The sequence below is a fragment of the Zeus faber genome, assembly GCF_960531495.2.
Source record: "Zeus faber genome assembly, chromosome: 14".
Classification (NCBI taxonomy): domain Eukaryota; kingdom Metazoa; phylum Chordata; class Actinopteri; order Zeiformes; family Zeidae; genus Zeus; species Zeus faber.
Genome location: NC_137200.1, coordinates 25181699 through 25196069, shown reverse-complemented (window position 1 = coordinate 25196069; position 14371 = coordinate 25181699).

Here is a 14371-nt window from a genome sequence, read left to right as displayed (position 1 = left end):
AGAGGAGGAAGAAGAGTAAGACAAAGATGAGGAAGAGGAGGGGGAAGAGGAGGAAGAAGAGTAAGACAAAGATGAGGAAGAGGAGGGGGAAGAGGAGGAGGAGGAAGAGTAGGAAGAAGAGGAAGATGAAGATGAGGAAAAGGAGGGGGAAGAGGAGGAGGAGGAAGAGGAGGAGGAAGAAGAGTAAGATGAAGATGAGGAAGAGGAGGAGGAAGATGAGTAAGACGAAGATGAGGAAGAGGAGGAGGAAGATGAGTAAGACGAAGATGAGGAAGAGGAGGAGGAAGAGGAGGAGAAGGAAGAGGAGGAAGAAGGGTAAGATGAAGATGAGGAGGAGGAGGAGGAGGAGGAGGAGGAAAAAGAGTGAGACGAAGATGAGGAAGAGGAGCAGGAGAGGAGGAGGAAGAAGAGTGAGATGAAGAGGAGGAGGAAGAGGAGGAAGAAGAGTAAGACGAAGATGAGGAAGAGGAGGAGGAGGATGAGGAGGAGGTGGTCATTCAAACGGTTCCTCCATCGGATGGACCGCACCGGGAAGCAGTCTGACCAGCGACTGCACCGAGCGTCTTGACTCCTCGTCTCATCTGCTCACGCAGCCGGCGGCGCTGCGGCGTGGAGCCACACCACTGCGGGAAAAACATCATTTTAATAAGGAGGAAATATGGAAAATGATCAAGAAAGAATGGATCCCCGTTTTTTTGTTGCTCTTGAGATGAGTCGACGTCTGTAGAACTGTGTCACCTCAACGGCGCTGCAGTAATAGCTTCCTTTTCAAGACAAGGATGCACTCATACAACATGTGTAGTATTATTACAGCCACCATGTCAAGCAGCGGTACCAGGGGCGGGGCCCATCGATGGGACGAAGCCACGATCCGCCGCGGACGTCGCGCTGCGTCCGCCTCAGGACGCTCGTCCCGTCGTTTACAGTTTGTACCCGCGAGCGGAGGAAACGGCGCTCTCGTCGGGCGAGTACGCTGCACGTCAGGACAAATGCGTCGCACGTCGGCCGGGCGGCTGCACGTACGGCCCCGCCCCTGAGCCCTGTCGCGGATCAGCGGCGGAACCGCTCTACGGCCGCGTTTGCGTCGTCTGCAGGCGGGAGCGGGTGTAGACAAACATGGAGGGGCGTGGCGCTCCGGGAAGCGACTCAGGGGATGGAGCTTGGTTTGTTATCACGTTGGTCGTAAGGTGAGACCCAAAACGAGCTGCTTCCTGCTTTTTTTTTGGAGCATCCATCGCGTGTTTGTGTTGTGTAGAACACATTTGATAGCGCCTCGTCCGCACTTCTGCACTAATTTTGGTGAGTAACTTAAGAGTAGTGTAATAAGTAACTTACTACCTTACACAGAAAGTAATGTTGTGAAGTAATGTATTACTTTCAACTGAAAGTAACTAGTAATATGGAATATATTACATAATAAACACAAACTTAGTATCAGTTCAGTGGAACAAGTAACTATGAAAGAGGACAGCAGATGATGCTCTCCGTTTGGAAAAGAGGGATTTCAAAACGTCTCTATTTCCAGAATACAACGCTGCGCGGGCTGTTTACGACTCCTTCCTCTAGTTTGACAGGGATTTTTCCAACAGCGCGGACTTGGAGGGAACAGATGGAGGAAGGGCAGGGAGGGAGATAATGAGGAAAAGAACAATATTTGAATCTCCCTTTGTCTCTGAGGCAGACTCGCCACAGATTCCCCCCCAAACAGGAGCGTTCACGCTGAAGAGCGCAACGTGGTGGAGAAAAACCTCCATTGTGATGCTTTTCAAATACCAAATACCTTTTGAGTCAACGTGCGGGAGAAGGAGGTGCGCCTGGCTGAGTCACTGTCTGACAGAAATAAAACAAAATGAGTCATAAAACACATTAAAGTGCAGCGTGACATCATCGCCGCAGGACGCAATAAAAACAGAGTGGGATCCGGGACCCGTGGTCAGAGACGCAATCACAGGCGTTGGGGTTCGAAAAATCGTCCCCAGAGAGATAACAGCGCGGGAATTTGGGGAACACATGTATAAAACACGGCGAGCGGCCGGAGCAAACTCAGGGACGGATGAATGTTTCATGAACCTGAACCTAAAATAAAAATACACCTCAAATACCCTTCCTCCGCTCCCCGGCACGGCTGCACCAGCACCGACAGAAACTAATTGGGGGAGAAACTGACAAAAATCGCAAGAGAGCAAGAAATATCGGAGAAACGATCAATGATAATATGGATATTAACAAAAAAGAAAGTCATAGTGAGCAATTTACAATTAAATGAAAATATAAAATAAAGCAATGCGCAATGTTGAACATGGTAATGAAATCTTGAATCCTGAACTGAATGAAAATGTTGAAAAAATATATATAATAAATATATATATATATATTAAAAAAGAAATATATATATATATATAATACAAAAAAAAGAATGTTTAGAAAGAGAAAAATGTAGTTCATGTATTGTATTTTGTATTAGATTGCATTATAATTATATTGTATTATAATGTATTTTTATTGTCACTGGTACAATATGTACAGTGTGCCGTGTCTGGGCTGCTCAGCAGATCCAGCGTGCACTCACTGACCTGCCTCCTCCTCCTCCTGCTCCATCTCCCAGCACCACCCGCCCGCTGCACAACCTCCTCCTGCCCCATCTCCCAGCACCACCTCCTCCTGCTCCATCACCCAGCACCACCCGCCCTTGGCACCACCTCCTCCTGCTGGAATCTGCAGTAACCAAGGTGACCCAGTGCACTTAGTGGCTTACACAACCACAGCCGCAAAACACCGTCTGTCCCCGTCTCTGTCCTGCTTCCCTATGTCCTAAACACCAAACACACACACACACACACGTACACACACGCGCACGCACACACACACACACACACACACACACACACACACACACACACACACACACACACACACATGCACATGCAAACACACTCACATACACATATACACACATGCACTAACAAACACACACACACACAGATCTGCCGATGATGAAATGTAAAATTGTGGGGAAAGGGACGAGGGGAACGCCCTGGAACACCACCTCAACCACCTGAGCCTGAGAGAGAGAGAGAGAGAGAGAGAGAGAGCGAGAGAGAGATCGAGCCAGAATGTGAACGGTGAGCGATGGAAGAAGGAGCCGTGGAGCTTTTCCTTCCCTGGGTGAAAGGGGTTGCCAGTTGCCAGGGTTGCCAGTCTTTACAGAAAGCCTTCCAGGAGGGTTGCCAATACTAGCTATTAAAAATAAATATCAAGTTTGTCTTTATCTGTCTGTGTGTGTGTGTATGTGTATGTGTGTGTGTGTGTGTGTGTGTGTGTGTGTGTGCGTGTGTGTGTGTGTGTGTGAGGAGGAGTAAGCCCTCGCTGTTCGCAGGGAAGAAAGGGAGAAATTGGGGGAAAATAAAAGGTGCATCGCTGCTCTTAACGGGGGAGGGTCTCTCTCTCTGATTCTCACTTTTGGCTAATCTGGCGTCCCCTCCGAACAGAGACCTGACATTTCTGGTGTAAATCACCCTGCGGCGCCAACCGCCTCCTGTTTTGCTCATTTCGCGTCAAACCCATCGTCAGAGTTGGAGGTGTTTTTGTGTGGGAGACGCCGGCAGGTCGTAAACCCGGCGTCCGGCCTCCAGGGGGCGGCGGTCTAGACGCAGCCCCGGCTCCTGCGCCTTTTTTATTTACAACCCGCTCGTCCAAGGTCCGGTTTCCAATACCACCGGAAAATAACACATCTCTGACCAATATAAACTTTATGGTGCGACAAGATAATCAATTCCATTTGAAGCTGGAAATCCACACGCCAGAGCGGAGAGGCATTACAACAGAGGAATGGAGCGAGAAGTCCAATCTTCACTGCTGGAATGCAGCAGAAAGGCCCCGATATGGAGGATATTTCAGTAAAAACTGCCCCCTTTGACTCGTTCTGCAGCTGACCGATCAGAGATCTGTGTATTTCCCTGCGTTCAGACGCCGTGACACCAGGTGCACGTTCGGTTTCAAGCTGCAGTGTGGACATGCAGATCACAAACAGTCCAGTGAATTGTACGCCGATAAAAACCAAAGGCAGGACCACCAGACGACCGAGCGCGTGCACCTTCGTACCAACGTCCACTACTTCTCCTCTCTCTCATTTGCATTTCCTGCCTCACGCTCCTGGAGCCGTCGCACGTGTTCATCTGCATTCTGGGTGGAAAGGAAGCGCTCCGTGGTCCGCCGCTCGGTGAGGCGGACGGCCATGACTCACGCACATCCACAACATCACAACAAGTGCACGTTGTGAAGAAGCGTCATTCGTACGAGAGTCCGTTCTGTAAGATTCAGAAGATACAAAACAACATGTTTTTTTTCAAGAGTGGAAAGAGAAGCGTCTAAGAGGAAGAACCTGCAAACAAGCTGCAGTGACCACAAGACACCATCAGGGGTCTGTGCTGTAGTGAGAGGATAGGAAGGAGGATATCATATAATATAATTTAATATAATATAACAGAAAATAATATATTATAATATAACATAATATAATATGATATACCATATTATGATATAATATAATATAATATAATAGAATAGAATAGAATAGAATAGAATTATAATTGAAATACTATAATATAATATGATATAATATTATATAATATAACATAAATAATATAATATATTACAATATAATAAAATACAATATAATATGATATTCTTCCCCCAGGTTGCCTGTGCACACCAGAAGCTCCTTTCTTTCTTCACTAACTTATACATACTTAAATACTTAACATATGGAATTCTTAATATTAATACTGAACTTATTAAAACATTGACATCCCCACACTGGAGTCCCACATTCTCACGAGAAAACGATCTGAAGGACACATTTTTGGGGGATGCTGTGTATACATTGTGTCCTGGTGCAGACACCTCAACCTGCTGCCTCTCATCCCCCAAACCCTCATTTTCCACTTTTACGTCGACCTTTCTAAATGCCACAGCGCTGGGTTCCCGCTGTGGGACACGACACGGAGTCACAATCCAACTATTTACCTTCTTTTTTGGCTGTGACATCGCTGTTGCAGCGATTTTCTGTTTTCAATTTGCAGCTGTCGTGCATAATTTGGTATTGTCCCCTAATAATTCACTCAACGGGTTTTTAAGGTTTGTAAAATGTTGCATATGAGAATAGTTAAGTTGGAAATAGTATTTTTGCACATCCAACCTATTACTCTGCTTCAGCCTCATTCGTAACGTGCAGGTTTCTCAACGTGACAGATTTAAATTAATATTCTTCATTAATCCCTCCGGGGAGAAGCTCCCGAGATACTGCAAACGAGGCTCTTCGCAAATGTTGGGAAAAAACGTCGGAATATTTCCTGTAAGAGACCAAACCGTTCCAGTACAAGTTGTATTTATGGTATTTACCCAGGCAGCAGGGACCTGGTGGAGCGTCTGAGCGGCTGCAGTAAAATACATTCTAAGTGGACGCCAAGACGCTAATTAAAATACTCATTAGAGCGATGAACCAAGAGAGCTGCTGGGGGCACGGGACACAGGACGGGTGGTGCTGATGAGCATTCATCACAACGATCGCAACGACTGCTTTTAATGTTCAACCTCCCATGTTAAACAACCTCATTGATGTTTCAAACCTCACAGTGCTGCGGTATCAGTAAAGTGCTATATCATCTCTTCTCTCATCTCATCTCTCATCTCCGATCTTCATGAGTCCAGATTTACAAATCGGTGCATCATCAGCGCGACGTGACGTTTTTAATTTCACGCCGATAGAGAACCTCTGAAAGGCGACAAAGAATAATATTGAATGAATGCAGAGCCCCAGCGAAACACACGAGGAAGATATTAAATCGTCGTTTGGAGGACGAACGGCCAATAATAACCATTGAACACGAGTTATTACAGCGGCCTCCTCCGCCTTTGGGAAATGCTGTTGAATCTTTACTTATAAGAGTAACAATAGCAGTTACTGCGGGTTGTTAACGTTCCTCATGCAGATTAATTGGAAATTGGACGTGCAAAACGGCGGGAGAGCAAATATGGGATTTTAAACGACGCTGTTTAACCTTGAACCCTCCTGACTACGCCGGGCTGTAAATGATTTAAAGGCAATAAAATATACTATATTTTACACTTTTCGCTTCATGGAAATCAAATTGGCAAACAAACACGAGGAACTGCTCAGAAAGTAGACACACAGTGCTTCCCCAAGGAGGCCCTGATGAGTGGGTGGGAACAGAACACCAGTAGAAATAAAACACCAGTGGTAATAAAACAACAGTGAAATTAAAACACTAGTGGAATTAAAACACCAGTGGAAATAAAACACCAGTGGAAATAAAACACCGGTGGAATTAAAACACCAGTGGAAATAAAACACTGGTGGAAATAAAACACCAGTGGAATTAAAACACCAGTGGAAATAAAACAACGGTGGAATTAAAACACCAGTTAAATTAAAATACCAGTGGAAATAAAACACTGGTGGAATTAAAACACCAGTGGAATTCAAATACCAGTGGAATTAAAACACCAGTGGAAACTTTGATGTATAACGTTGTAATCATGAGAACTGACTGTTATTTGCAAGGGTATCACGTTCCGCCACTTGGTGTTGAAAGTGAAATGAAAACAAATGGTTGATGGGAGTAGGATAAGAGGTGGAATTCTTTGTGATAAATATTGCTAAAATAAATAAGAGCAACGGATAAACGAAGGACCGCGCTTGTGCTTTCCACCAGATACGCACAACGAGACACAAAGTTATGAAGCGCGTTGAGAAGAAAGTCTTAAGTGTCAGGTGTGAAATGAGAGAAACCAGACGGAGGCAGCACAAACCTGCTCCTCCTGCAGACCGCAGCGGAACCAACGCGGTCAACTCAACCAACGTCTGAGGAGCTCGTACCCGGCGACCCCCGAAACAACGAGAAATGACTCCATCGTCATCATCATCATCAGCATCACCATCATCATCCTTTCCCTGACGAACATGGATATTCCACTGAGCCACTGGCAGATCTGACCTGAGGATCCACTACTTTCACTCAGGCGAAAGAACGCCATCTTGAACCCCCCCCCCCATAGGAAAAACAGTCCATTCAAAACACACAAACAAGACCCCTGACCCCTGACCCCTGACCCCAGAGGTCCGAGCGAGGGGACACGCTCCTCTGGGAGTTTGATTCCAAGGTCACGGAGTTTGGATCCAGTTTTTACTCCGGACCGAGCGACTTGTCAAACGACAACCGTGCAGGCGTGACCTCGGCCGCTTTACACCGCTCCCAGAAACACCCGTGACGTCGAAATACCAAAACCTGACACCAGGTCACATCACAGAACATATGACATGTTGTGTACAAAGCATGGAGCGATGTCTGACTTGTTGTTGCATGAAGAGGTTCTCCCACATGACTGAAAACACCTGCATATGAAGTGGTAATACAATATAAATATCATAATAATACATTGTTTATATTATTATTATCATCATCATCATCATCAATAATAATAATATAGTAATACAACTACTACCACCACTACTACTACTACGACAACTACAAATATATATATATACATGTATTTTAACAACAACAACAACAACAACAACAATAATAATAATAATAATAATAATAACAATAATAATAATAACAATAATAATAATAATAATAATAATAATAACAACAACAATAATAATAACAATAATAATAATAATAATAATAATAATAATAATATTTTATAATAATGCAAACAGTCATCAATTTCGACTTTTGAGACATTGAAGGAGAAGTCATCTATCTTTCTAAGACACTGCTATAAGATACTGTCTCTATCAGCATGTCTGTCTATCCGTCTGTCTGTCCGTCTGACTGTCTGTCTGTCAGACCGTCTGTCCATCTATCTACTTGTCTTGAACATGTTCTCCTGCTGTGGTCCGTGCTGTTCTCCAATAACTCTCTTCCAATTCCCAAAATTATTTAATAACATGGTGCTTTGTTGGCTTTTAAAATAGATTCACAATCCCGATCCTGACGAATCTTCATTTTAAGACCAATATTGATCATTTACCGGGTGTTGGTAACCACAGCCCCACACAGCTCCACAGCTCCAACTGATCCACACAGCTCCCCTCAGCCCCACAGATCCTCAGGCCCACAGATCCATAGCCCCACAGATCCTTAGGCCCACAGCCCCACAGATCCACAGCCCCACAGATCCACACAGATCTACAGTCCCACAGATCCACAGCCCCACAGACCCATAGATCCACAACCCCACACAGATCCACGGGCCAACAGCCCCACACAGATCCACAGCCCCACAGCCCCATAGATCCACAGTCCCACAGCCCCACAGATCCACAGCCCCACAGCCCTATAGCCCCACAGATCCACAGCCCCACACAGATCCACGGGCCAACAGCCCCATAGATCCACAGCCCCACAGCCCCATAGATCCACAGTCCCACAGCCCCACAGATCCACAGCCCCACAGCCCTATAGCCCCACAGATCCACAGCCCCACAGCCCTATAGCCCCACAGATCCACAGCCCCACAGCCCCATAGATCCACAGTCCCACAGCCCCACAGATCCACAGCCCCACACAGATCCACGGGCCAACAGCCCCGCACAGATCCACAGCCCCACAGCCCCATAGATCCACAGCCCCACAGCCCCATAGATCCACAGTCCCACAGCCCCACAGATCCACAGCCCCACAGCCCCATAGATCCACAGCCCCACAGCCCCATAGATCCACAGCCCCACAGCCCCATAGATCCACAGCCCCACAGCCCCATAGATCCACAGCCCCACAGCCCCATAGATCCACAGTCCCACAGCCCCACAGATCCGCAGCCCCACAGCCCTATAGCCCCACAGATCCACAGCCCCATAGCCCCACAGATCCACAGCCCCACACAGATCCATAGATCAACAGCCCCACAGCCCCATAGCCCCAAAGATCCACAGTCCCTACAGCCCCACACAGATCCACAGCCCCACACAGATCCACAGCCCCACAGATCCACAGCCCCACCGCCCCACACAGATCCACAGCCCCACAGATCCACAGCCCAACAGATCCACAGCCCCACCTATCCACAGCCCCACAGCCCCACACAGATCCACCGCCCCACAGATCCACAGCCTCACAGATCCAACACAGCCCCACAGATTGACACAGATCCACAGCCGCACAGATCCACAGCCCCACACAGATCCACAGCCCCACAGATCTACAGATCCACAGCCCCACACAGATCCACAGCCCCACAGATCTACAGATCCACAGCCCCACACAGATCCACAGCCCCACACAGATCCACAGCCCCACACAGATCCACAGCCCCACACAGATCCACAGCCCCACACAGATCCACAGCCCCACAGATCTACAGATCCACCGCCCCACACAGATCCACAGCCCCACGCCTCCGAGGCGCGCCACCCTCAGCATCCTCACGCATGATGCGGCTGTAGCCACCACCACCCAGCATGTCCACAGGCCCCATCCTTTCACATTCACATCATCATCATCATCATCATCATCATCATCATCATCATCATCACGGTGCCGATGCTTTAAAGCGGGTCTTGGTGGAGGATCCGTTGACACCGCTGACACTTTGTTCCATTTGATGTTTAATTCCCCAGTCAGCTGATCGGACTCTTATTTATAAGGGCTCGTCACGACACCCCCATCCACCCTCCACCCTCCACCCTCCACCCTCCCGATTCCAGGCTGTGACACTGGAATTTACGTTATGGCTCCAATCGACATTCATGAAAACACAAACAGGTGATACCGCAGCAGATGGAATACCGCGCGGACGCACCGCTGTTTGCACATGCAGATATTATGGGATGCGAGGCCTCGATCAGTAAAAACAAAAATAAAATAAAATTAAAAAAACAAAACAAAAAAAAAAAAAACAACAACAACCTTACACTGTGCAGCTCGGTGCACCGGGGCTGCTGCATCCGAGGAGCTCGGTCCGCCGCGGCGATGGAGGTTCCTACCGTGGAGGTGGTGGTGGTGGTGGTGGTGGTGGTGGAGGTGGTGGTGGTGGTGGTGGTGGTGGTGCAGAGGGTCCAGCTGCCGGTGATGGAGGAACCAGACAACAACAAAACCACGCGTGCGATGCTGATGACACAGCTGTCCTGTCCCGGAGCCCGGCGCTCACTCCGTCTCCTCCTCCCCTCCTCCTCCTCCTCCTCCTCCTCCTCCTCCTCCTCCTCCTCTTCCTCCTCCGTGGGATAAACACGCCGCGTCCATGTTTGCGGCTTTTGACGCGCGCGGCGGCGGGAGCGGGGTCTTGACGCGGGAGCCGCGGCGCGACTCACTGCGACGAGCCCGGTGGAGAGGGCGGAGGAGCGCCCGGCGCTCCGGGCGGACCCGCGCGGCGACGGCGGAACGGAGAGGGAGCGGAGAGCCACGCGGGGTCGGAGCAAATAAACAAACAGATGAATAAAAACTGCGCCAGTGCAGCCGCTCAGCGCGCTGGATGCATGGCTATTAATATTCATACAGCGGTTCCAGGGTTCACCATGCAAAGACAAAGAAATAAAATAAGATAGAATAAGATGAAATAAAACGAGTTAAGATAAAAATAAATAAATAGAATAAAACAAAATAAATCAAATAAAACAAAATACAATAAAATAAAATAAATTAAATTAAATTATAATCGTCATCGGAAACATGTATTTGTTGAAGATAAATCATTCTCTGTAAAACATGGTTACACAGTTCCATGTGAATAACGATTTGCAGAACATTCATATGAAAAATGTGACGCGTCCTTGTGTCTGAAGCTTTTGTTTTGTTTTGTTTTTTCTAACCCTCTGTGGTCACGTGGCCCGCGGCCTACACATGGCGCGCGTGCGAGCCACGCCCCCCGAAGCCTTGATCCGGTGGAGCTGGAGCAGCAACCAGCTCCAGCTCCATGCGAGTCCCTGTGTTTTCAACGCATTTATTTGACCTTGAATCACATTGGAATCAAACTGTATTCTCCGTCTGTATCCTGCGTTTACAGTGGACTGTACGGTATACTGTGTGTGTGCAGGGCGTGACTCTGGATAGAATTAATGTCATCTTTCATACAGGCCAGCTGAAGTTAACATGATTACGCCATAAATAATATTCCTGTTGTAGAAGAAATGACAGAGTGAGGTTTTCATCCCAATCGGTCCTTAGTTTTTCGCCTAGCAACCAAAAGCGCACACGGCGTCCTGGGTGTTGGACTGGATGTCCAGCTGAGCTGTGGAGGGTGTGAAGTGTCTCTTAACTCCGGACAGTGCAGTGTGGCGTGAGTCCAACCCGCACTCACTATGCAGGGCGAGGAGACCCTAAGGTGTTATCCTGAGATATCCTGTGATCCTGTGATAAGCAGCATCCCATGAGTGGCATATTGTCATATCATATTATTATTGTTGTTGCCTAGTCTGCATCCGCTGCAGCCTGCGCATTCCTGGAAGGGGGATCCCTCTTCTTCTGTCCCTTCTCAAGAGGGACGAGAGGGAACGCCAATGCTGCGTTCGGAAAATAACTCGGAAAATTATAACTTGTGTCGGAAGGAAGTAACGCTTCCATGGAAACTCTGAAATTTTCCACGGGAGTTCCATGGGAACTCAGGAAATTGTAATTTGTCTCGATAGGAACTGATGCCGCGTTTCATGGGAACTCAATGTAGTTTGTATGTAACTAACGCGACTAACCTAGACCTCAACCCTGCAACCCTATTGTTATTGTTCGGATTTTTATTATAATTCTTCTACTTGGCACTTTTCAGGCTAAAACTGTCTGGAAATGGACAACCGCTGCAGCTACGGACACAGATGAGATGACATTAGAGTTGGGACGTCTCAGACTTCTTGTGGTTTAAGTTTAATCCAAGTTGATTCACATTGGAGCAAAAATTTGTGATAAACGGACAAAATTTGACCGAAAGTGGATGAACGTTTGTGCATCACCGACACACCAACGTTCTAAAACTTGCGGCCGGGTGGTGGAGCGAGATGAGTTTGAGGTGCTTTGCCCCGCCTTATTTTGCAGCATTGGATCCAGTCGTAACACAAACTGTAGGAGTGGAAAACAGTTGAAAACATATTCTGTGTTTGTGACATCACACGTGGAATTAGCTTGCAGCTCCAGAGCAACGGGTCCGAATCGTGTTCGTTTTATTTCAGTCCCAAAAGTTAAAAAAGTTGATGAAATGTCTGTGAGGGACATGCAGTGTTGAATACGTTTGAATGGAACCGTGCTGTTGGGAACGTCCACGCGGAGTGATTTCCTTCCACAGAGACACCGTGAGGCAGGACTCTGTGGACTACAGGAAGTAGACAGGGACCTGACAGGAAGTAGACAGGGACCTGACATGAAGTAGACAGGGACCTGACATGAAGTAGACAGGGACCTGACAGGAAGAAGACAGGGACCTAACAGGAAGTAGACAGGGACACGACAAGAAGTAGACAGGGATCTGACAGGAAGTAGACAGGGACCTTCACATTTTTAGGATAAAGTCGTAACATGCAACAAGTGGATCCTTGTATTAGTAATTCTGCGCGTCACCAGCACTCACCGTGTTATTACGTCAGCCGATGCTGCGTTCAAGGGAAACTCTGAAAATGTAACTTGTTTTAGATGTAATGCTGACGTAAAGAGGAGCGACAGCACAAACTGATGCTACGTTCTATGGGAACTCTAAAATTTGTAATTGGTGCCTGCAGGTATATTTATTATTGATATCATTATTGTATTCGTGTTAGCAGAAGCCATTACAAATAGTAGTAGAAATAGTAGTAGTATTCGGGTTGGGCGTGTAGAGTCGTGTCAAGTTGAGCTGGTTCCATGAATAGATAGGCAGACAGATAGGCAGGCAAAGAGATAGATAGATAGATAGATAGATAGATAGATAGATAGATAGATAGATAGATAGATAGATAGATAGATAGATAGATAGATAGATAGATAGATGGATAGATGGATAGATGGATAGATGGAGAGATAGACAGACAGACAGACAGACAGACAGACACACTTTGGTCCAGGTCATCTCCTATGTCCATACTGTCTTCCTTCTCTTCTTCGTCATCATCGTAGTTATAGTTGGCGTCAAAGGTCATGAAGTTCATTCACAGCTTTGTCACCATGGAAACATGGGCAGCCATCTCCTTGGGACAGCTGTCAATCAGTGTGTGTGTGTGTGTGCGTGGGCCTACCTAGAAGCAGGACTCTCGAAGCATGTCGTCCTCCACGGCTGTGGGAACCAGCTTTTCGAGGTTGATCTCTGAAGGACAATATGGATCCATCAGATGTTAATCAATACTGATCAGAACAGCTTCTCCAGGGGTTGGCGCCCGAGTCCCTGTGACAAGTAAAAAAAAACCAGTCGGCTAGTGGAACCTTGAGGCTTATACCCGCTCCATGAAAGATTGATAAAGATAGATTTTTATGAGATGGCTATACTCATGTGTACTAGTATTATTATTTGCTATCATGTATAGTATATTTACTAATACAATCATTCATAATATTGCTTTGTATTTACCTGCTTACTTTAGTGTAGTGCCCATATTGGGATCACTATCAACTTCAATTTCGAGATGTACATATTTTATTCGTATTTCATTAGATTATTATTTTTTTAAATCTCTTTTAAAAGTTTTGAAATACGAATATCAGATAGCAAAGGTCTAGATCACTTTCTCCAACAGGTTGGAGACGTAGTAAGATACGGTTGAAGATCATCTTGGTGGTTTTGCAAGGGTCACCACCAATTTGATGTCGAACTCTGTGTTGAATGGACGTTTGAAGCAGTTTCAGACGCTGAAATAGATGCTTCCTGCTGGAAACTGTCTCAGTGATCATACCACCATCACATGACTATAATATCAGGGGTAGTCAAAGAGTACGAGTAAAGGTGCATTTTGTGATTGCTTTGTAATCCCTTATGTCCAGATTTGTTTTGTATTTTCATCAAATTAGTTATTTTTTTATTCCTAATGGTGTTTTATTTTATAAATACAGCTATATAAAAAGAAATATTAAATATATGACTGCCTTTATACAAACTATTTGATTTTTACTCACAGAAAGGCTAAGAAACTGATTAACATGTGTAAAAAAAAAAAACATCAGATCTGTCTTTCATATTGTACCTCTAGCTCTGTGTATGTGTTCTCCTTCTAATAGTTAACATTAACATGAAAAATAATTGTAAAATGTTTTGGTTCTTGAACATAATCTGCGCTGATCTACTTTTTATTATTATTATTATTATTATTATTATTATTATTATTATTATTATTATTATTATTTATTAACACACAATATGAAGGTTTTTTTGTGTGGTTAATGGGAAATTGGTGTGTTGA